A 24,570-nucleotide genomic window follows, 5' to 3' on the forward strand; every position below is an offset into this window, starting at 1 on the left:
CATTATTGGGATGCCAAAAGCAATACTAACTGCAGTAATAACTGAGGATGCAATCACTGACAAAGTCATTCCTCCTGTGATAGCCAAATTTCTCTTGTGTTGGAGGTTTGCTTTCCTTTATCCATGCAGTGAATCTTCCTGTCAACATAAACAGGAATGCTGATGACCATTTCAGGAATAGCAATGGTAGCAATGAAAGATATCCCCACTGGACCTCCAATTAATGCGCACAGCTGCCAAGTAATTTTCTTACAGCTTCTTGCCCCAGAATCTGAAGCCAGAGGGTTTTTGAAAATATGGCAGAAATCTTTATTAAAATGTTTCCTTCAGTAATATGTTACCACATACATAATATACACACATACCTATGTACATTCTTTGACATACCTCAAAGATTGCTACCATTAGTTTAACCAATAAATTAAAACTAAAAAAAAAAAAATAGGAAGGGGAGAAAGGAGAGGGAATCAGGGCAAAATTTTGATGTTTTATCTAGTAAGAAATTGCAAATATCTCAGAATTTCTCTGAGGGAAACCTATAACCAGAGAATCTTTAAGATAAAATACATAAATTTTCACTCATCTCACCGAAAAAAAAAAGATTTGAAAGATGCAGTCACAACAATTGTGCTTCTCAGAACATTTATTCAATTTCAAATTCTGGCTTCGGCACCTTTTGTCTTTAAGACAGACTGCCCCTCGGCTAGGGCAGAGAAGTTCATATGGACACCTGGGCCCAGTGCACCCTTGGGCTCTAGAGGTCAAGGGGGAAATCTGCAATATGATAGTGAGGGAAGTCATAGTCATCTGAAGTGATGTCTAGCACATCATCTCACTGCATATCATCACTCTCCAGACCACTGTGGATCATCTTGGGTTAGGCCAAGCTGATGTATGAAAGTTTGATGACCAGATAGTCTTTCTGTTCACAGCTTTGGTGTTTGTAGAAAAGTCCTCTTCACTGCCTCCATCTCCATCACTACTGCTATATTCTTCATTCTCTGTCATCTGAGCATGAATGTGGAATGAATCCTTTACACTTCTTTCACTCACCAGCTGACAGTAGCTTGGTTTGGCATCACTCAGATTTCCATATTGTTGCATTCCATGTCCTGATTATGAAAATAGTCATAGCAAAACTGCTTGGGCTGTCATTGATTCCATCCAGGTTGATTGTGTCTTTGAAAACAATTTCATTTTGGATATTGACTTGGACTTCTATCCTGCTGCATTTTCCCCAGATACTGTAAAGAATCTCACCATTTAGTATGCTCCATGGGAGAGCTGTGAAGCTGGTTGTATAATAAAAAATAATGATATTATGTAATGATAAAGGAATCAACTCATCAAAAGAATATAACAATTGTAAATATATATGCACTCCAACTTTGGAACACCTAAATATATAAAGTAAATATTAATAAACATGAAGAGAGAGATAGACTATAATACAGTAATAACAGGGAATATCAATACCCCATTTTCAACAAGGGACAGATCACAGACAGAAATCAATAAGGAAACAACGGACTTGAACTATACTTTAGGTCAAATGGACCTAAAAGGCATACACAAAACCTTCTATCTGATAGCAGCAGAATACATATTTTTCTAAAGCACACATGGAACATTCTTCAGGATAGGTCATATGTGAGGGCTCAAAACAAGTCTTCATAAGTTTAAGAAGATTGAAATTATATCAAGTATATTTTCCCATGACAATGGTATAAAACTAGAAATCAATAATAGGAGAAATATCAGAAATTCCCAAATAAGTGGAAATTAAACTACATTCCTCTAAGTAACCAATGAATCTAAAAACAAATTAAAAGAGAAACTAAATAATATATTCAGACAAGTGGAAATGGAAACACAACGTACCAAAATATACAGGACTCAGCCAAAGCAGTTCTAAGAAGGAAGTTTATAACAATAAATGCCTACTTCAAAGAAAAAAAAAAGATCCCAAATAAACCACCTTACGTTAGACATCAAGAAACTAGAAAAAGAAGATCCAACCAAGTGCAAATTTAGTTAAAGGAAGAAAATAATATAGCTCAGAACAGAAATGAATGACATAGAGACTAGAGCCTTAATAGGAAAAATCAATAAAACTGAGTTGGATTATGAAAAGATAAACAAAACTGACAAACATTTAAATGGATTAACTAGGAAAAAAGGAAAAAGAATATAAATAAATTTAGAAATGAAATAGATGACATTACAACGGATATGCCACAGAAATACAAAGGAGCATAAGATACTATGAATAATTATACACCAACAAATATGATAATCTAGAAGAAATAAATAAGTAACTATAAACATAAAACTTACCAAGGGTAAATCATGAAGAAATAGAAAATCTGAACAGATCAGGAATGAGTAAGGAGATGAATTAGTAATAAAAATTTTCCTATCAAACAAAAGTACAGGATTAGATGTATTTACTGGTAAATACTACCAAACATTTAAATAAGACTTATTGCCAATCATTCTCAAACTTTTCCAAAAAAAAATGAAAAGTAGGACACACTTCCAAACTTATTTTATGAGGCCAGAATTACTGTATAACAAAAGTCAGACAAGAAGAGAACAATAAGAAATTAAGAAGAGAAACTAAAAGAAAATAAAATTACAAGCCAGTAATTCAGATGCAATAATTCTCAAATAAACACTGAAGAACTAAATTCAACAGCACATTAAAAGGATAATACATCACACTGAAGTGGGATTTATTCCTGAAATACAAGGATGGTTCAACAAAAACAAATCCATAAATGTGATGTACCACATTAACAGAATGAAGGACAAAAAACATAATCATTTCAATAGATGCAGAAAAAAAAAATCAGAGAAAATTCAACATCCCTTCATGATAAAAACCCTTAATGATTTAGGTGCAGAAGGAATATACATCAATAAGGGACATATATGAAAAGCACCCAAGCTCACATCAGACTCAATGGTGAAAAATTGCAAGTTTTCTAAGATCAGGAAAAAGACAAGGATTCCCCCTCTTGTGATAAGTATTCAACATTGTGCTGGTAGTCTTAGAATAATCAAGAGAGAAATAAACGAAATTCAAATTGGAAAAGAAGATGTTATGATCTTATATCTAGAAAACCCTAGCCACTCACCAAAAAGCTGTTAGACGTAATAAACAAATTCAGCAAAGTTGCAGGAAACAAAATCACCATACAGAAATCAGTAACATTTATTCCCTGAAAACAAACTATATGAAGAAAAGTCAAGAAAGCAATTCTATTTACACAAGCAAAATGTAATAAAATAAAATATGTAAAAATAAATTTAACAAATAAAGTGAAAGTGCCATACACTGAAAACTATAAAACATTGATGAAAGAAATTAAAGAAGACACAAATGAATGGAAATATATAGGATGTTCACAGATTAGAAGAACTGATATTTGGGGCTTTGCTCCAGATTAGGCTTTGGCTTAAGTGAATGTTATGCCTAGTTTGATCTTCTGTCAGACCAATCAAACTTTCTCCATATAAGCAATAAGGCTGTTTTGCTTCCTTATCATTTGTATATTCACTGGAGTAGCACTTTTAATTTCCCTCAATAACTTTTCCTTTGCATTCTCAACTTGGCTGACTGTTTGGCTTAAGAGACCCAGCTTTTGACATCCCTTCCTCACGAACTTAGCTTTTGATTTAAAGTGAGATATGTGCAAATCTTCCTTTAACTTGAACACTGAGTCATCATTGTAGGGTTATTAATTGGACTAATTTCAATATTGTGGTGCCTCAGGGATTGGGGAGGCCTTAGGAGAGGAAGAAACACAGGGTAACAGCCAGTAGGTGGAGCAGTCAAAACACACATTTATAGATTAAGTTTGCCATCGTATATGAGTGTGGTTTGTGGTGCCCCAAAACAGTTACAATAGTAACACCAAAGATCACTGATCACAGATCACCATAACAGATAGAGTAATAATTTAGAAGTTTGAAATACTGTGATAATGTACAAAATGTGATAGATAAAAAGTGAGATCATACTGTTGGAAAAATGGTGCCAACAGACTTATTCAACACAGGGTTGCAACAAACCTTTATTTTCTAAAAAGCACAGTACCTGAAAAGTTCAATAAAGTAAAGCACAATAAAATGAGATATGTTTGTATTCAAAGAAATAATGCCTAAAAATTCCCAAATTTGGTGAAAGAGATAAACCTACTGTGGGGAAAAGAAAGAGAGATCAGGCTGTTACTGTGTCTATGTAGAAAGAAGTAGACATAAGAGACTCCATTTCGTTCTGTACTAAGAAAAATTCTTCTGCCTTGAGATGCTGTTAATCTGTAACCCTACCCCCAACCCTGTGCTCACAGAGACATGTGCTGTATTGACTCAAGGTTTGATGGATTTAGGGCTATGCAGGATGTGCTTTGTTAAACAAGTGCTTGAAGTCAGTATGCTTGTTAAAAGTCATCATCACTCTCTAATCTCAAGTACCCAGGGACACAATACCCTGCAGGAGGCTGCAGGGACCTCTGCCTAGGAAAGCCAGGTATTGTCCAAGGTTTCTCCCCATGTGATAGTCTGAGATACGGCCTCCTAGGAAGGGAAAGGCCTGACCATCCCCCAGCCTGACACCTGTAAAGGGTCTGTGCTGAGGAGGATTACTAAAAGAGGAAGGGCTCTTTGCAGTTGAGATAAGAGGAAGGCATCTGTCTCCTGCTCATTCCTGGGCAATGGAATGTCTTGGTGTAAAACCCGATTGTATGTTCCATCTACTGAGATAGGAGAAAACCGCCTTAAGGCTGGAGGTGAGACATGCTGGCGGTAATACTGCTCTTTAATGCATCGAGATGTTTATGTATGTGCACATCAAAGCACAGCACCTTTTTCTTAAGACATTTGTTCACATGTTTTCCTGCTGACCCTCTCCCCATTATTACCCTATTGTACTGCCACATTCCCCTCTCTGAGATGGTAGAGATAATGATCAGTAAATACTGAGGGAACTCAGAGACCCGGTGTAAGCGCGGGTCCTCCGTATGCTGAGCGCGGGTCCCCTGGGCCCATATTTCTTTCTCTATACTTTGTCTCTGTGTCTCTTTCTTTTCTCAGTCTCTCATCCCACCAGACGAGAAACACCCACAGGTGTGGAGGGGCAGGCCACCCCTTCACCTACATATTCAGTAATCTGAGCAAACCCCAAACAAAAATTCCAGCCAAGACTCATCCTACTTTAACACCTGAAAGCTAAAGGCAAAAAAAAAGTATTGAAAGCATCCAAAGAGAAATATTTTTTTTTTCAGGATTTGTGTTATGTAAAATATTAAGGACAGATTAGGACAGAAATAAGTAAGAGAAAAATGAGAAATAAGTGAACATAGAAAGAGAAGAGAACAGCATTACTAAGATTTCAAAGTTCAAACAGTACTTCAGATACTAGAAATTTACAATAGTTCAGGAAAAAAAAAAGGATCAAATATTTAGGGAAACCATTAACACATGGTCAAACCAAAACACAAAGACTAATATATTTGAATAAATAAGATTAAGTACTTTGATCCTAATAGCTCCAGCAATCTTGAGCAAGAAGAACAAAGCTAGCGGCATTATACTTCTTAATTTTAAATTATATTACAAAGCTATAGTGAGCCTAACAGCATAATTTTGACATAAAAAACAGATACATAGACCAACAGAACATAATAGAAGGACCAGAAATAAACCCACACATATACAGTCAACTAATCCTCAATGAAGGTGCCAAAAATACACAATGGAAAAAGGATAGAAGTTTCAGTAAATGGTGTTAAGAAAATGACATCCACATGCAGAACAATGAAATTGAATTATTATCTTACACCATACACAAAAATCAACTCAAAATAGATTATAGACTAAACTTTAAGACCTGAAACTAAATCTCCTAAAAGAAAACACAAGGGAAAATTTCATGACATTAATCCTGGCAATGATCTTTTGGATATCACACCAAAAGCAAAGGCAACAAAAGCAAAAATAATCAAATGTGACTATATATGCACAGGAAAGGAAACAGTTAACAAAATGAAAAGGCAACCTACAGAATAGAAGAAATATTTACAAATTATGTATCTGATAAGAGGTTAAAATCTAAAACGTAAGAAGCTGTTACGACTGAATAGCAAACAAGAAATAACCTGATTTTGAAAAATAACCATAGAATCTAAATAGATATTTCTCCAAGAAAGACATACAAATTGTCAACAGTATCTGAAAGAGTGATCAAACACCATTAATTATTAGAAAATGTAAATGAAAAATATAATGAGATATCACCACATACCTATTAGGATTACTATTATCAAAAAGTCAAAAGATAGCAAGTGTTGAAGAGGATGTGAAGGAAAGGGAAACTTTATGTATTGTTGGTGAGATTGTACATTAGTATAGCCATTATGGAAAATGGCATAGAAGTTTCTCCAAAAATTAAAAATAGAACTCTCATATGATCCAGCAATCACGCTTCTGGGTGTTAGGTTTTGAACGGAAGGTGAGGGTTAAAGAAAGACACACACACAGAAAGAGGGTGGCTCGGCAGCAAATGCAGTCTTTAAGTTCAGCATAAAACCTACAGAAGTGGGGGAACAGCCTAATGACAGTGCCCACCGCTGGGGTAATTTCTAGGTATGGGCAGGAGGGGTCTGGGCAGTATGGCTTGCTGCCCGGCAGGATACTGATAAGATGTTCCCATGATGCGGTGGTTCTGGCCCTTGTACCGGCAGAATGTGGTGCTCCTCCTTGTACTTTCTCCCAGTGGAATATGATAAGAGGCAGGCTGTTTCTTCATTTGGGCCTTTGTCCACTTTGTGGTCAGGTGGTTAGGCAGGATGTTTCTCACGGCCCGAACCCCAGTGAAATGTTTCACTTTGACCGAGGCCTGCTAAATAATGGGGAGCTTATAAAATGGTGCAGTTTGGACTAACATTCTTGCCTTTTACTTTAATATAAAAGAAAGTGGGGCATTTTTGGTTATCTGGCTGTTTCCTGCTGAATAATGGCACTGTAATCAGGGTTTGGGTTTTGAAGTAGTGGATGTCTGACTTCAGAGTTGTTTTCCTGGAGGTGCTGACACCAGACTTGGCGGAGGAGAAAGATGGTATCAATTGTTTTTGGGTGGCTGCCTAGACAAGGGAGTTCAGCCTTTGGGAGATAAAGTAGAATATGAAGGCGATTATACATGGACCGATTGTTATTATTATGAGGAAGAAAATCAGGGGCCCTAAGAAAGGGGGATTCACTTTAGGAGGAATGACTCCTGCCACTAAGAGTCAGTGTCATGATGTTGGATTTCTGCAGCCGTCATGGAGTCTCTGGGCTGTGCAGTTAACAATGCCAGATTCATTAACCTAAAAACAGATTCCTCTTGGAGATATACTTATGTACCCCCCCCTTCTCAGCAGATAGCAGGTTTAAGGCCCTTTGGTTTTGGAAGATGACTCCCGCAAGGAAATTTATCTGCCTTTGGAGTCTCGTAATGGAATTATACATGTCCTCTAGGGTATTATGGAGGACTGTAGATATTTTTTATATAGGGCAGTTGAGGTTGATATATTTGCTATTCTGGTAGCAAGTGCAGAGGAGATGTGTATTCCTGTTTCCAGAGGAATGAGATGTAGAACCCACATAGTGCATGTGGAGGAAGATGAGACAGAAGTTACTAAAGGAACCTGGATGGTCTGGTTGTTTGGCAAAATGTTAATGTTTGGAGATTGACAAACCAGGGTGCACGTTCCTGACCCACCTGCCAGTAAGCAAGATAAGAGTTTGTGTCACCCAGAAAAGACTGGAGGTTGACAGGCAAAAGTTGTAAGTGAAGGTAGCAAGCCATGAGAAGGTGGCGGTTGAATCCTGGAAAAATTTTTTGTCTCAATATTTTTGTTTTTTCTAGGTTGAATAGCTGTTAACAACGGTAGCCACTATGAGAGCCTGATAGGGAATGTTGGTGGAGAAGTAGGCGAAGGCTGTTTGGCTTTGTAGAGAGAGAGATGAAAGAGCTTTTTTAACTAATAGCCATTGCAGTCCTGATAGGGCAGAAGGATGTAGGCTGCAGTTGAGGGAATTGTTTGTGCATTTCTTTCAGAGTGTCTGTGAGTTGGATACATGGAGAGCAGCTGCAGCAGAGAGGGGAGAGATTGGTAAGGGGCGTTTTATGGAATCCGGCTTGTAACATGTTTAATTTAGAGGCCATGAGGCAAAGGAGGGTGACAGCCCTGTGCGTGATGTGGGTGGATTTGGGGGAATCGTGTTTAGCCAAGCAAGATTATAAACAGGTTTTGGGAATGGATTGGCTGAGTAGGTGAGATTCGGATTTATTTTTGGAACAGATTTATGCAGTTAGGTTAACAAGAAGGGCTGTGAACTGCTGGATTTGTGTAGACAACAAATTTAACAGTTGGAAGAAAGAAGGGAGTGTGACTGATTTAAGAGGGGATGTGTGAGGCTGACAAAGGGGGCCCAACTGCCAGAGGTTGGGAGTGGGGACTTACAGTATCCCACAGACAAAGAGGACAAAAGGAGAAAAAGGAGATTTGAGTAGGAGTGAAATTTTGGAATGTGTCCTGCAGCCATAGCTCCCAGATTATTGTGAGAAATTGGAGTGGACTCTCCAGGGACATGGGAAAGGGATACCAGGAAAGATCTGAAACAAGGTATGAGATAATAGATTTGAAATTAGAGGCAGAGAATGTTATGGATCAAGGCCTTCTGGATTGGCAACTTCTGGAATTTTTGTTAAGTGCAGAGAGGTTGGTCCTGTGAGAGAGGGAGAATAATTTGGTGGGGACGGGGGGGGGCGCGGGGGAGGAAATTTCTGGATGTGGATCTGGTTCTCTTTTTAGTTTGGACTGATGTATCCAGTGTAGAAGGGATGTTAGCTTTGTTGTTGTGGGATTAGCTAGGATAACCTGGTGAGGACCCGTCCACTTAGGTTGGAGAGGGGAGGAGGAAGAGTCTGCGATCCAGACCCAGTCCCCTGGTTGTAGGGAGAGGGAGGGGTATTTCGAGGATGGACTTTCAGGCTAGGGCAAGTAAACATTTGCATACTGTCTTATTAGATGTTGAGTGAAGTGTAGTGCTGGCCAAGTATCTGGTACAGAAGGGGAAGAAGAGACAGGGAGATTCTGGAGGATAAAGGAGTGTTTGTACATGAGTTTAAATGGGCTTAGGATGAGGGGCTTTTGGGGAATGGCTTGCAAAGGCATGAGGGCCAATAGGAGAAGTGAAGTCCAGCCATTTTAACCTCTAGAGAATCTGGTTAGTTGTTGTTTCAAAAGGGCATTGGTCCATTTAACTTCTCCTGAAGATTGGGGGCAATAAGGAATATGGAACGCTATTTAATGTTTAGAGCCTTCGCCAGCTGTTGGTTAACCTGTGAAACAAATGTTGGCCTAGTGGAAGAGGGGAGTTTAAACTGGGAGATAATATGGGTGAGAAGAATGGAAGTGACAGTGTGTGCCTTTTTGGTGGTGGCAGGAAAAGTTTCTATCCATCCAGAGAATGTATCTATTATTGTCAGAAGGTATCAGACTCGTTTTATAGGGGGCATATGTGTGAAGTTGATTTCCCAGTCCTGCCCTGGCAGGTGTCCTTGAGCTTGGTGTGTGGGGAAGGGAGGTGATTTGATACCTTCTTGAGGAGAAGTCTGAGTGCAAAGGGAACACGCGTTAGTAATATTTTTGTGATTGGCGGCCATGATGGGAGAATATATGTAAGTTTTTAAAAGCTGGAGTAGGTGGCAGTAAACCACATGGAAATGGTTGTGCCTATATGAAAGTACAGAAGGTTTCTGGGAATTGGGCAAGACAATTTGTCATTGAGGTAGAACCATTTTTTCCTGAACAACACCAGCCTGGGCAAATGAGGTTTGTTTCTCCTGGGTATATATAGGGTGTATGCTGGGAAAAATGGGCAATAATAATGGGGTTTTAAAGGCTGCCTGCTGGGGTGCTGAATTTGTTAAAAAGTTTCCCTTGGTTATGGCATCTGTAGCCTTTTGGTGTTCCTTACAATGGAAAATGGCAGCCTGTAGTGGTAGTTTAGCCGCCTCCAGCAACTTGTAAATGAGTTTGTTATTTCCTATGGGGGTACCTTTTGTGGTTAGAAAACCCCTTTCCTGCCAGATTAAGACATGAGAGTGTAGGATGTGATATGCATATTTGGAATTGGTGTAAATGTTAAGCCTTTTTCCCTTGCTAGGGTTAGGGCCTTGGTTAATACAACTAGCTCCACCTGTGAGAGGTAGTATGGAGTGGGAGAGCATTGGATTTTATAAGTGAGAGAGCTCAGACTTGGAGGTATTTACAGGGAAGAGGGTGGCTGGGTTGAGAGCATTACATCTCTGGAAGGTGATTAGAGGGTTTCCTATGAATAAGGCGTGTACCTGCTGTAAGCGGGATGGTGGGAGGCATAGAAGGCATTGATGGCTCATGAGTTCCTGTAGGTTATGGGAAGATGCAATAGTAATGCTGTTGGTAGAGAGTGAGTTTCTGTGCCTCTGAGGCAAACAATGTGGCCACACCCAAGATTTTTAAGCGGGGCGGCCAGCCTTGGATGACATAATTCAGTAGTTTTGAGAGGTATGCAGTGGCTTGTGGGACATTGCTGTATGTTTGGCAAAGTAGTCCAAGAGCAAGGTCTTAGTTAGAATATACATACAGAGTAAGGGCTTGGTGCGGTTGGGCAGTCCCAGTGCTGGGGCCATAAAAAGGGCATTTTTAATTTTTTTTACAGTTGTAGTTGATGGGGCAAGCTGAATCAAGGGGTTTTGTAATGGGTCTATGTGAGGCTGTGTAGAGCTGCTTGGCCAGTATGTCGAAATTGGGAATCCACAGCCAGAAGTATCCCATAAGGCCCAAGGAGAGGAAGTGCTACTTTGTGTGGGGAAGGGGTATGTCCCAAATCAGCTCCTTTTGTTGGGTTCGGATGGCCCGAGAATTAGGGGTTAGGGCAAGTCCAAGGTAAGTGACCTGGGTTTGTGCTACCTGAACTTTTGTGGGTGAGACCCGATATCCTCGACTATGGAGGAAGTTTAAAAGCTGAGTGGTGTATAAGATGGACAGGTGAAGGGAGGGGCTACAGAGAAGGAGGTTATTGATGTATTGGAGGACGGTGCTAGAGGCAAGTGGAAATTTAGCTAGGCCCTTGGTGAGGGCCTGCCTGAATAGGTGGGGACTATCCTGAAACCCCTGTGGGAGTACAGTCCATGTTAGTTGGGTGGACATGTGAGTATAAGGATTTGACCAAGTGAAAGCAAAAAGGCTTTGGGGTGCCAGATTTAAGGGAATAATGAAAAAGGTGTTCTTCGGTTCTAATACAGAGAAGTGTGTGATAGATGGAGGAATAAGGGAGAGTAAATATATGGGTTGGGGACAACCAGATGAATTGGCACCACCACCTGATTAACAACTCAGAGATCCTGGACCAAGCAGTAGGACTCATCTGTCTTTTTGACAGCCAAGATAGGGGTGTTGTGAGGAGAGTTGACAGGCTTGAGAATTTGAGCTTGTAAAAGTTTACAGATGATAGATTTAAGGCCCCAGAGGCTGGCTGGGTTAAGGGAATATTGAGACTGATGAAAAAAAATGGAAGGGTTTTGGAGGGTTATTTTGACTGGGATGTGATGTGTGGCTATTGTGGGTTTAGAAACATTTTACACTTCAGGGTTAACAGAAGCTAACAGGGCAGATAATGAGGATGAGGGGGAGGAGAGGGAAGCATCTGTGTGGCAGAGTAAAATAAAAAAGGTAGAATTGCAGGAGGCAAATTGTATGGAGGCCTGGAACTTACTTAGTATGTCTCACCCCCAAGATAGGGGAAGGGCACTGAGGGATAACTAGGAAGGAGTGGGTGAAGAGGGCGTTGAATAAGTTGCATTATAGAGGACCAGTCTGTTTGTGCCTAGAGGGGATTCCATTGACTCCCACAATAGAAATAGAAGAACTGAGGAGGGGTACAGAATATTCTGGTAAAACTGAGTAACTAGCCCCCATATCCAATAGGAAAGACATGGGCTTACTAGTGACTGACAGCGTTACCTTGGGTTCCGTGGTGGTGATGGCAGTGGGGACAGTGGGGACAGTGGATTCCGGGCCCCAGCATTCTTCAGTTAGAGGTGGTGAAGTGGGATGATGAGTTTTGCAGAGCACAGTCCGACTTCCAGTGTTCCTTGATGCCATGGATGGGGTAAGGTTTTGAGAGTGGTCTGGGATTAGAGCAGGCTTTTGCCCAGTGACCCTGTTGGCTGCACTTCAAACAGGTTTCCGGCAGAGTTTGTTGTAAGGTTGAGGATTTCTGTATGCATTGGGAACCCTGTTGTTTGGCAGCTGCCAGCGTTTGGTATTTAGCCCGGTCTGTTTTAAGCTTTTGGGTTTTCAGTTTTTCCTCTCTATTGTTAAAGACCTTAAAGGTCACTTTGATTAAGTCTCTTTGGGAGATTTGAGGGCCATCCTCCAGTTATTTATTTATTTATTTATTTGATGTTTGGGGCTCACTGGGAAATGAAGTGAAAATGGAGATAGATTCTGCCTTATTGGTATTAGGGCATAAAGTGGTAGATTTAGTTATGGCCTCTGAAAGGTGGGAAAGGAAAAGAGCAGGAATGGCTTTATTTATGCCAGCTAGGAGGCAATAATATGGCTAGAGATATCATATGGTCTTGTTTCTGTCTGCCTGCAAAATTTGCTTGATAATCCCAACTGGGATCGGTTCTGGGGGCACCTAGGGTCCTTACTGGGTTATGGGCAGCATCTTGTTGGTGGAAGGTGTTTGCATGGACCTGGGAGGCCATCCAGATGTGTTCCCTGTTTTCCGGGGTGAGGGTGGAGGAGAGGATGACATATATGTCATGCCAGGTAAGGTTATAAGATTGAGTGAAATGCAGAAATTCTTTGCGGTAAGAGGTGGGATCCGTGGAAAAGGAGCCTAGTCTCTTTTCAAGCTGAGAGAGGTTGGCTAGGGAGAAGGGAACATGATTTCAGATTATGCTTTCCTCCCTGTCACCTCTTATAAAGGGAAGACTCTGGAGGGCCTTTGAGCATGTGCCTGGTTTTTGTCGGAAGGGGGTTGGGCATGAGACACGGTTTGTTGGCCGGGTTGAAATTAGAGGAGGAAGGCATGTCCAGGGGAGGAGGCATTTTTGTGGGTTTTCTGTTGAAGAGGAGGATTTGAAAAGGTTAACAGAATTAGCAGAGATAGAGAGCCGCGAACAGAGATAAGCAAAGCACTTCGGATCATTTACCATTGCATTGGAAGTTTTTTAGATTTTGTTGAATTTAGAAATAAATGTTTTGATTTTTGGCCATTGATTATTATTGTCCAATTTACATTGGGGCTAGGCAACATTACAGAGGAAAAGTACAGAGGAAAGCAAGGCATTTGGTTTTAAGGAGTCCACTAAGCTCTAGGCTTGGAGAATTCAGATGAGACATGTAAGAGGAGTAAATAAGGTGTTCAGTTTTAATGGAGTCCTCTAAGCCCTGGACCTGGAGGTTCCAGATGAGACATTCGAGAGTGGTGTCTCCAGGAGGTTTTAAAGAGCCTTGCCCCATACTGGTGACTGGAAGGGTGAGAAATTTAGAGGAGGGGAGTGAGTACCCCATTCCTCCCTGGATAAGGGACATAGGAGAGCCAGGGCATCCCTGCAGATCTTTGCTGTCCCCTGGAGGCCAGAGTGGCCAGAGCAGCTGGAGCAGCAAGCTTTCTGAGGGCGTCCCCTGAGAAGGTGGGCTGTGGTCACCTGGTGACCAGGGAGACCTCTCACCCAGCGCTGGGATTTTCTGGAACCAGAAGAAACAGAGAGGAATTCAGAAAAGAGGAAAGGGAAACTCATCCACTAATTGGAGACCAGTGTTGGATGTGATGTCCAACAATGGGATCAATCCTTGCTGGAGCTGCTTGGAAAGGGGAAGAAAGAAAAAGAGGATGGAGAGTTTGACCAGGGTCTGGAGGTTAGCCCAGGGCCAGAGAAGAAGAGAGAATAAGGCGAATGGGGCTGGGAACAGGGAGTCCACTCTGGATCAGGAAGCAGGCCCGGGTCTAGTTTTTGCTGTTTGCTACTTTCCAGGTTACAAGAGAAGACTTACACCTTAGAACCCAATCCTCATACCTGGTTTCAGCACCAAAATGTTAGGTTTTGAAGGGAAGGTGAGGGTTAAAGAAAGACACACACACAGAAAGAGCTTCACAGCAAATGCAGGCTTTATGTCCAGGATAAAACCTACAGAAGTGGGGGACCAGCCTATGTCAGTGCCCGCTGCTGCTTACAGGCTGGGGTAATTTCTAGGTATGGGCAGGAGGGGTCTGAGCAATATGGCTTGCTGCCTGGAAGGATATTGATAAGATGTCCCCATGATGAGGTGGTTCTGGCCCTTGTTCCGGCAGAACGTGATACTCCTTGTACTTTCTCCCAGCAGAATATGATAAGAGGCAGGCTCTTTCTTCAGTTGGGCCTTTGTCCACCTTGTGGTCAGGTGGTTTATCAAGGCCCGAACCCCCATGAATTGTTTCACTTTGACCAAGGTCTGCAAAATAGCAGGGAGCTTACAAAATGGTGCAGTTAGGACTAACATTGGGCATATATCCAAAGGACATAAAATCAGTATGTCAAAGAGATATCTGTACTCCTATGTTCCTTGGAACATTATTCTCAATAGCCAAGACATGGAAACAACCTAAGTGTGCATCAATTGATGAATAAAGAAAATGTGGCACACACACATACTTACATTATTATCATATATGTTATTATATAACAACCTATTAGCTACAGTCACCATGCTGTAAAATAGATCCTCAGAACCTATTCATCTTACAACTGAAAGTTTGTGCACTTTGATCAATATCCCCTCATTTTCTCCACACCATATATATACAATATTATTCAGCCATAAAAAAGAATAAAATCCTGTCCTTTGTGACAACATGGATGAACCTGGAGGGCATAATGCTAGTGAAATAAGCCAGGCACAGAAAGCAAATACTGCATGACATCAGTTATAAGTAGAATCTTACCAACTCAAACTCATAAAAATAGACAGTACAAGGGTAGTTACTGGGGGTTTGGAGGTGGGGGAAATGGGGAGATGTTGATCAAATTGCACAAACTTTCAGTTATAGGATGATAAAGTTCTAAGGATTTATTATACAACATGTTGATTACAGTTGGTAATAATGTACTGTATACTAGAAATTTGCTAAGAGATAAGTATTTTCACCACACACACAAAAGGCATCTATGTGAATTAATGGGTATATTAATTAGCTTGATTATAGCAATCAATTCACAATGTATTGTGAATATCAAAACATCAAGTTGCACACCTTAAATATACACAACTTTTATTTGTCAATTACACCTCAATTAAGGTGGAGAAAAATAAAAATAAAGGGCTAAATCTTTTGGAAAAAGTATCTGAATCCTCTGGTTGCCTACAATTTTTTCAAAATTGTCGTCTTTTGGTTTTAAAAGAACCCCTGATTTTCTAAGCTTGATACACATGATTCCAGATGTCAAATTAGTTTTTATTTGCTCAGGAATTGGTACTTTTCTTTGGAGAAATAAATGTGAAAGAGACTTCTATAATTAGCTATCACTTAAATTAATGTTATTTTAATCTATCTTGGACAAATCTTTCTTTATTGAAAAAGGAAAATTTGTTATAGTACAACAAAGTGGCTCCCAAATACTCTTAGTGATGAAAGCTTTACTGGGGCAAAATGAGAAGAATAACACTGATACTTAAAAGGACACACATTTTTAGGTTAACTAGCTTTAGCTTGAATCCTGGGTCCATCACTTTTCAGTGGTATAGTATCACCTAATGCCTAGTAATAGCAAAATCAATGTTGATAATTATATGTACATAATTACATATATTTTATATATATATGTATATATAAAATCACCATTGTGATTTTTGTTGGTTATTGTTATTCTAGGAAAAATTTTGTGTACAAATGTTAAGAGTGCAGGCTCTGTACTCTGTCTGGCTTTGAGTACCAATTCTGCCACATATAAGCTTTGTGATCTTGAGGAAGACACTCAATGTCCTTGAGCCTCTGTTTCCTTTTCCATAAAATGTTGATAGTAATCATCAGACTTCATACAGTAATAGTAAGATTTAAATGAAATAATGAACATGAAAATTTTAACTTAGTTCCCAGTACATTATAAATATTCAATATTAACTATTATTTCCTGGGGAAAACATTATATTTATCCTAGTCTTGGGTTCTTCTTACATTTGTGGTGGTCATTCTTTTTGTCAAATCTGGAAATGTTATATGATGAAATTAAAATCTAAATCTGAACCCAGGAAAAACTATGTGTATATATATATACACACATATATATATGTATATATACATATATGTATATATATGTATATATGTATATATGTATATATATGTATATATGTATATATGTATATATATGTATATATGTATATATGTATATATATGTATATATGTATATATGTATATATATACACACACATATACACGTATATATACACACACACATATACATATATACACATATATACACATATATACATATACACATATATACACATATGCATGTATACACATATATACATATATACACATATATACATATACACATATATACATATATACATATATACACATATATACATACATATACATATACACATATATACATACATATACATATATACATATATACATACATATATACATATATACACATGTATACATATATACATATATACACATATACATATATACACATATACATATGTACATATATACACATATATACACATATACATATATGCATATATACACATATATACACATATATACATATATACACATATATACATATATACATATACACATACATACATACATATATACACATATATACATATATACATATACACATACATATATACACATATATACATTTATACATATCTACATATATACATATCTACACATATACATATCTACATATATACACATATATACATATATACACATGTACATATGTACATATATACATATGTACACATGTACATATGTACATATATACATATGTACACATGTACATATATACATATATACATATGTACATATGTACATATATACATATGTACATATGTACATATATACATATGTACATATGTACATATGTACATATATATACATATATATACACATATATATGTATATATATGACATAACCTGAATTAAATGACAGCGTGAAATAGAAAAGTTGAGGTATAGAAAGGCCAAAAGTTCAGGAGGCAATTGTCATTGAAGTGATAGTTTATTACTCACAGTTCTCAAAGGGAGGGGACAAGCTATGGAAGTGAGGGGCACAGGACAGCACTGGAGTTGGTCAGGAGGCAGAGGGAGAAAGACTGTGAGAAGAGCCTTTTTGTGATTTGTGAGGGAAATGACAGATGACGCATGGTAAGCAGGCTGAGGACTGGCCCGTTTGAATACTTTCAGCAGGCTCTGGGGCATAGGAACTGTCTCTATTGGTCTGGTGCCTGGCCATGGGGGTGCTTAGGGCAGGTGAATAGTGGTCTGGAGTATAAGAGCCTGATGAAAGAGATGGTTGGGATTGTGGGCTCTGGATTGGTTGGTTTGTATTTAAAAAGCACAAACCTGAGAAGCAAACTGTTACTAAGGAGAGTCAACAAGGAAGACGGGGAGCCAGGGCAAGATGACATGAGCATATTATTTGGTTGCTCAGAACAAGGTATGCCTGGCATACGCATATAGGGCAGATGTTTAGCTTCAAATTTGTGAAATATGGAAATGCGGCTAATACACTCCCCCTACCCCAAACTCGTAATGCTATTTCTTATTTGGTTGTTGGGTTGGTTTGATCACTGAAACCCAAGTATGAAATCAACCGCAAGTGGTATCCTGCCATTTACTGGGTTGTTCTTAAAAATCATACACATTTTAAGGTACATATTTATTTATTTGTTAAATGATTGTTGAATGCCTACTTATTTTGCCCGTATTTTTATTTGTTTTCTCACTAAGTTTGAATGACAAGAAAAATTCAATTCTGAGAGAGTATTAGTCTTTACTTCTCTTTTGTCCTTCTTGTTGCCAAACACCTTTAACAACAATTATAATGAAAGGCTTAATAAAATAGAATAAATCTTATGAGAAAAAGTATAACATAAAATAAGAAAAATAAATACCTCTCTTGTAACTGAAATATATAATGGAAAAATTTCTACTTAAGAAAAAAATGCAGGGAATGTTCAGACATATAAGATTTAAATATAAGGTTTAAATAACAACTTCTAAACCTTACAAATAATCACAAAACCATTAATAAAAATCAGTCTAATCATAATATATTATTAAAGGGAACTTGAGGTAGTACCACACATTTGTAGTTGAGAACCAAAACACATATAGCTTACCGTCCACATTAATATGTCTATATTTTTAGGCTGGTTTCACTAACATTACTTTACTATTTTAACTTTTTCCCAGGAAAAGAAGAGTTGTAAATAACTTTATTGTTACTTTCAAGAACTTTCCCCAAACTCACTGGAAACGGCTCAGTTTTTCAATGGATAACATCAAATAATAGTACCCTCTTTCAATCTCTGAGATGAAAATCCTCATCTTACAGTGTCTCCTAACTCATAACTATTACATAATCATTACCTAATCCTAATCAAGCCCTCACATTGAAGAAATCATCTTAAACCAAACCCTAAAACCTCATAAATATTATGACACTGTCCCTCCCACTTCAGACACTCCTAGCAAACACTGTAGCCCCAATATCTTTATTCCTAGGTCTGGTTATCTGAGACCCTTTTCAGGCATTTTTTCCAATGCCTCCCAATGGGGGGAATGAGAGATAAGAACTACAGGACTATTGTCACATAACAACTCCATCCAAATCCCTGCACTTAGAGACTTGACCAAATTCCGCTATGGCATCTAACAGCCTAAGGCTGTGTCCCTAAGTTTATCCCAGCCCCCTATTTATATGCCTGCCTGAGAAAACTTAAGGCTACAAAGGAAATTTATTATTTGTTCTAGTCAGCACCTGATGATAGACCCTGGACCTCCCTTTCTTAGAGCATTTTCTAAAAAGGGCTTACAATTGTGAACATGTATTTCTTGCAACTCAAAATGATCTTTCTCAAGGACACAAGAGCCATTCCATTGAAATGTAATCAACAAGAAGGATAAGGCCTCTCTCCTAGTCTCTGTGAGAGTATAGCATCCTAACTTCCATAACTTCCAGCAAGCAGACACAGCTGGCCTAATCATGTTAACATTAACCAACCCTTCGTACATTTTTGCTTTTTTGACTTTACTCAGTGCCCACAGTCCCTCCTCCTTCATGCTCCCTTGAAAATGTTCAGGCATGTTTCCACAAATGGGAATGGAGCTCAGTTCTTTCCCTTACTGTCAGTAATTACTGAATAAAACCTGTTTTTATCCCTTTTAACCAATGTTTGTCTATGTTTAATTTTGACAGGGGGAAACTTTGAAGAGACTTCTCTCCACTCTGACTTAGTCCCAGTATGTTTACACTCTTAACCCTTCTCCTTCTGCTTGCCTCTGGCCCTGGGTTCATAAAACTGCAGGGGCTTTCTGTTTCGGGCTCCCTCAGCAGGGAGAGGACCCCTTTATCTTTGCTGAGCCTCAACCAGTGCAACTGTCCATAAGAGAAATCCAAGTTTCTCCAGTTTCCTCTCTTGTCTGTACATTGCAGTAAGTGATCAAGCGTAAACTGTTTCATTATTGACTTGCTTTAATTGTCTACTCCACTGCCTGATAGCTTAGCTCATTCCTGGCTCACCTGAGCTTCTGAAGATGTTAATTGTAATTTTTCATTCTTTGAAAAACTAGTAATATGGCCGTATTTGTTGCCATATAACAAACATTCGTATATATCTCATTTTATGTATGTATGAAATTCTGTACTGTATGTCACTGAGAGTAGAAATAGTTGTAAATTATATGCAATTTTAATCCCCCTTGATAGTTCTCAATTTCATATCAAGAGTGTTGTTCTAATCACACTTCCAGCAACAGTGAGTGAAAGTTTCTAATTGTCCATATTGTCATTAACTCTAAGTATGATCCATTTTTAAATATTTTTGTCAGTTTGATGGTTGTGAAATTGTAAATAATTTTGTATTAATCTGCATTTATCTAATTATTGGTAATTTTGAGCATGCTCATGTTTCTGGTACATTTTGATTTCCTCTTCTATGAAGTGCTTGGTCATATATTTGACAATTTTTGTTTGAGGTTTCTTTTTATTGATATCTTGAAGTTCGTTAATATGTTTGCTAATATTGTTTTCTGGTATACATTTCAAATATCTTATTCCAGATTGTGGTTCATATCTGCTTATCCTACATTTTGCCATTCAGAATTTATCAGCACTTTATGACTTGTGTTTTTTGTGTTTAAGTTAATCTTTTTCTACCCTGAGGTAAAAAAGTATTTTTTTCTAAGACTTAAAAAGTCTTTTTATGATTTGCTTTTAAATCTATGGAAATTTATGTCTGTGAATTTTGTGACGAAGAAAGCTTTGGATTTTTTATCATGAGATTATTAGTTATTGTGATGGTTAACACTGAGTGTCAACTTGATTAGATTGAAGGATGCAAAGGATTGTTCCTGGGTATGTCTGTGAGGGTGTTGCCAAAGGAGACTAACATTTGAGTCAGTGTACTGGGAGAGGCAGACACACCCTCAATCTGGGTGGGCACCATCTAATCAGCTGCCAGTGCAGCTAGGATAAAAGGAGGCAGAGGAATGTAGAAGGACCAGACTGGCTCAGTCTTCCTACCTTCATCTTCCTCACATGTTGGATGCTTCCTGCGCTCAAATGTAGGACTCCAAGTTCTTCAGCTTTTTGATTCTTGGGCTTACACCAGTGGTTTTCCAGGGGCTCTCGGACCTTTAGCCATGGACTGAAGGCTGCACTGTCAGATTCCCTACTTTTGAAATTTTGGGACCCGGATTGGCTTCCTTGCTCCTTAGCTTGCAGATGGCTTATCGTGGGACTTCATCTTGTGATAGACTCACACTATATTAAATAATGAATACTTTTCTACTGATACATAATAACATCTCTTTCATATAATTTATTTGCTTTTCCTCTGTGTTCCTCACAAGCGAAACTGAAAACATTCTCCAGTAATTATCAGAGTGCCTGGCACATAGTAGACAATACATGTTCAAGGAATGTATCAGTAAGGACTTTTGAGAAGGCTAATGCCCTATCTGGATGGAATTTGGGGTAGCAACTATTAGAAAAAGATATTTTTTCTTTCATTGTGTCACATGGTTCCTCTGATTATTTTTCTCACTGATTGATCATTGATTAGTTATTAAGTCAACACCTAGAATAAGACTGATTCTTAACTACTACCAAATATTAACCTTCTGTTTCAATGGACCTATTCCACTTAATTTGTATCCAATATAATATATTTATTTCAACCTGCTGGTCTTTGCTTTACCTCATTTAGCAGACATTTTTTCTTTTTGTCTAGTGATACAAATATAGTTACATCAAAACCTATTTTATTTTTTGTATTTCTAGAAGCCCATCTTGTCTATTCCAGGTGCCGATAATTTTTTACTTCTCCCACCCACCATACCCACTAAAGTGCTTAATATTGAGAAGGTTTTTGTGATATCTTGGCCTTTCTTGGTCTCTATGTCTTATGCTTGCTATGCAGATTATCTATCAGTTATATTCAGATTTCCAACTAAGGTAGTTTAAAAAGTTAGAGAATGTTATACTTGAAAAAAAACTTAGATTTTATGATGTCCAGTTTATAGATAAGAAAACTAGGCCTGAAAGAAGTGAAGGGATTTTCCCAAAGCCATAGAGCTAGCGAGTGGCTAGCAAGTGGTAGGGTTTGTATTTGGACAATAATGTATTGAATTTCATATCATGTCTCTTCCCTGTTTCACCATTCTTAGGTTTATTTGTCATGTCGATATTGAGCTGGAGATTGTAACACAGTGGTGTCAAGCTGAGATGTAAACTAAATTTTATATCCTCAACCTGGTAGGGGATGGAGAAGTCATTATTTTGAGCTAGATATTTGCTGCAACTCTATTATGGGAATGAGAAAGGAAGACGTGCAAGGTTACCATCATCCAAAAAGCTTCACATCTCAAAGACATATGAAGAAAGAATGCTAGAGAGTAGAAAAATACAGATGTTCACAGGTTCGTGGATTTGATGGCGAGAGAATAAAGGTGTTTCTTATTGCTATAGTAACCTTGTGCATAGAGTTCTGAGAAGGCCAAGAATCTGAGGACTCAAGTAAGCCAAAGCGTCCAACCAACTGCCTGAGTCTGGCCCAGATCATAGGTAAATCCTATTTCTGGAAGCTTCTTTAGATGGTTTTGGTAAGCATTCTACTCATGCTATGACTGGCTGGGCATAGCAAGAGTGTAAAGAAAATGGAGAGCTGACATTGCTTCCTCATCTCACTGTTTTTATCTTTAGGTGTATTACAGCTTCCCTGTGGTCTTTCTTTGCAAAGAATAGCTGTTTAGATTTTCTGGCCCAAATCCATGCTTTTCATTGACCAACTGTCCTGTCATTACCTAGTCATGTTATCCTTCCAATTTCATGAATGATTTATTAAAGATAGATTGTGAGGATGTTTTTGTATACTATAGTATAATGTGTACTTGAAAACATGGATATATTTAGTGAAAAAATAGACCTATTGCATAGTCTAACTCTGATTAATATATATTCTGTAACTTACAATAAATGCAAATATATTTTTTGTCCATAATATGATATTATTAAAGCTATCATCAAATCTATCTTGATACTACATTACTTTTAAAGTGAACATACAAGGTTAATTATATCTTATATTCCATGGGAGTATGAAGCACATTGGGAGGTAATTTGTATATTACAGAATTTATTAACAACAATAAATTTAATAGCTACTAGGTCAACGTAAGACATTTATTTGGGTGGAAATACGTTACTTAAATTCGGAAGATTTATAAATCAGTGAACTTTGCTTGGGTGTCTGCTCCTTGACCTTAAAATAGCTCCATTAAGGTTGTTATAATGAACTCATTATTTATATTTTCTTCTAGTCCACATTCAGAAAAGTTTTTAGTAGGTGTAATAATCTGTTTAACACACTCAGATTTGGTAGTGAATATAGACGATCCCAAAGAGAAAGATGCTAGTTCTGAGTGAGGAGGTAAATTGCACAATAAGCTACAATACTGCAAAAGGGATCCCCAACTCTCTTTAAAAGGCCATTTCACATCATTAGTGCATAATTAAGTGAATCAAGGAGGTTTAGTAATAAATGTATTTACTTTCAATTATCTTCAGGAAAACCTGTGCAAATGATCGTTTCCAAGCCTAGAGACTTCAGACAGAGCCTGTGAATTGTGCCTGCTGTTGTGAATCACAGGAATGCCTCAGTGAACTCATCTAGCCCTCTGTATTATATGTTAAACATGTAAGAGGGATATAGAAAAGGATACTATACATAGCCTAATATCCTGACAGTGTGTATCCCTGGGGCTCTTCCTCTTATTCAGAAAACACTCCAGGAATCAGTGATGGATGAAAAAAGGAGGACACTAAGAAACAGGTCAAAGGTGACAACTGAATAAAAGTTGCTACAGGGTTTAACCTTAAAGTACTGAAGAAAAAAAGTTCTGCTGAGATTTGGTAGCAATACATATAACAGAAGGCTGAAGTCCAAAAATCTCTAAGGTATTTGGAGATATAAAAAGGCCAGATTAGAGGTCTTATCTTTTCCTTCCTTCAGAGTCAATTCTTTGTTAACTCTACAGTGTCTAGTACTAACATTTGTGGTAAAAATCTTTGACCGACTAATTGAAACATGTTATAGGAGATTGCAGCAAAGCACAAACCTAAATGCACATTGTCTTTTCCAAAGAGCTATTCTAAAAATCTAACTGTGGCTCTAGTTTGAATACATTCAAAGCCTACATCTGAGCTCCTTCTCTGGAATTAACCCAGGTGTTTTAGTCTCAGCCTCATCTAGAGCTTTTTTAAAGCAGATAATAGAAAGGAAGAGAGACAAAAGAGAAATCTGTTTAAACGGAGAAAGATACTCAGAATAAAATATGTATTTGGTCTGTGTCTGTTTCTGTTTCTGTTTGCTTTTACTGTCTTTCTCAGCATTCTTCCTGTAGAGCCCTCAACCCAGAAATCCAATATTCTTGTGCTGACCTCTAAGTTTGCAGAGGCCACATTTCACTCTTCGCAGACCTACCTTCCCACAGCAGTCCATTTAAGTTTCACTTGTATTTTCTTCTTAGCTATCCAAACTTGCCTTTGTGAAAATACGGCAGGACTAAAAGTTTTTCATGGAGTTCCAAGTGTCTTCCCCATCCCTCTTGTCAAATCCAATTGACCAACTCATGGCTTCTAAAACTAAAAGCCTAGTCTCATTGTTCCTCCTGCCTGTGCTATTATTACCATAGCCTCAGTTTTCCCATACTTTCCATGAATTTGGTCAA

At 38.3% G+C, this 24,570-nt stretch overlaps 1 long non-coding RNA gene across 2 annotated transcripts in view; it reads left to right on the forward strand.

Moving 5' to 3' along the window:
* Nucleotides 1-24,570, forward strand: part of LOC134809277 (uncharacterized) — a 34,011-nt gene that overhangs the window by 2,057 nt on the left and 7,384 nt on the right. The window contains exon 2 of one of the 2 annotated variants that reach the window (XR_010154622.1): nt 22,009-22,405. The exons of the other annotated variant lie outside the window; for it this stretch is intronic. This is a non-coding gene — a long non-coding RNA (uncharacterized LOC134809277). The remainder of the gene's footprint in view (nt 1-22,008; nt 22,406-24,570) is intronic. 2 annotated transcript variants of the gene reach the window in all.

Source organism: Pan troglodytes, chromosome X (genome assembly GCF_028858775.2).
Source record: "Pan troglodytes isolate AG18354 chromosome X, NHGRI_mPanTro3-v2.0_pri, whole genome shotgun sequence".
Taxonomy (NCBI): domain Eukaryota; kingdom Metazoa; phylum Chordata; class Mammalia; order Primates; family Hominidae; genus Pan; species Pan troglodytes.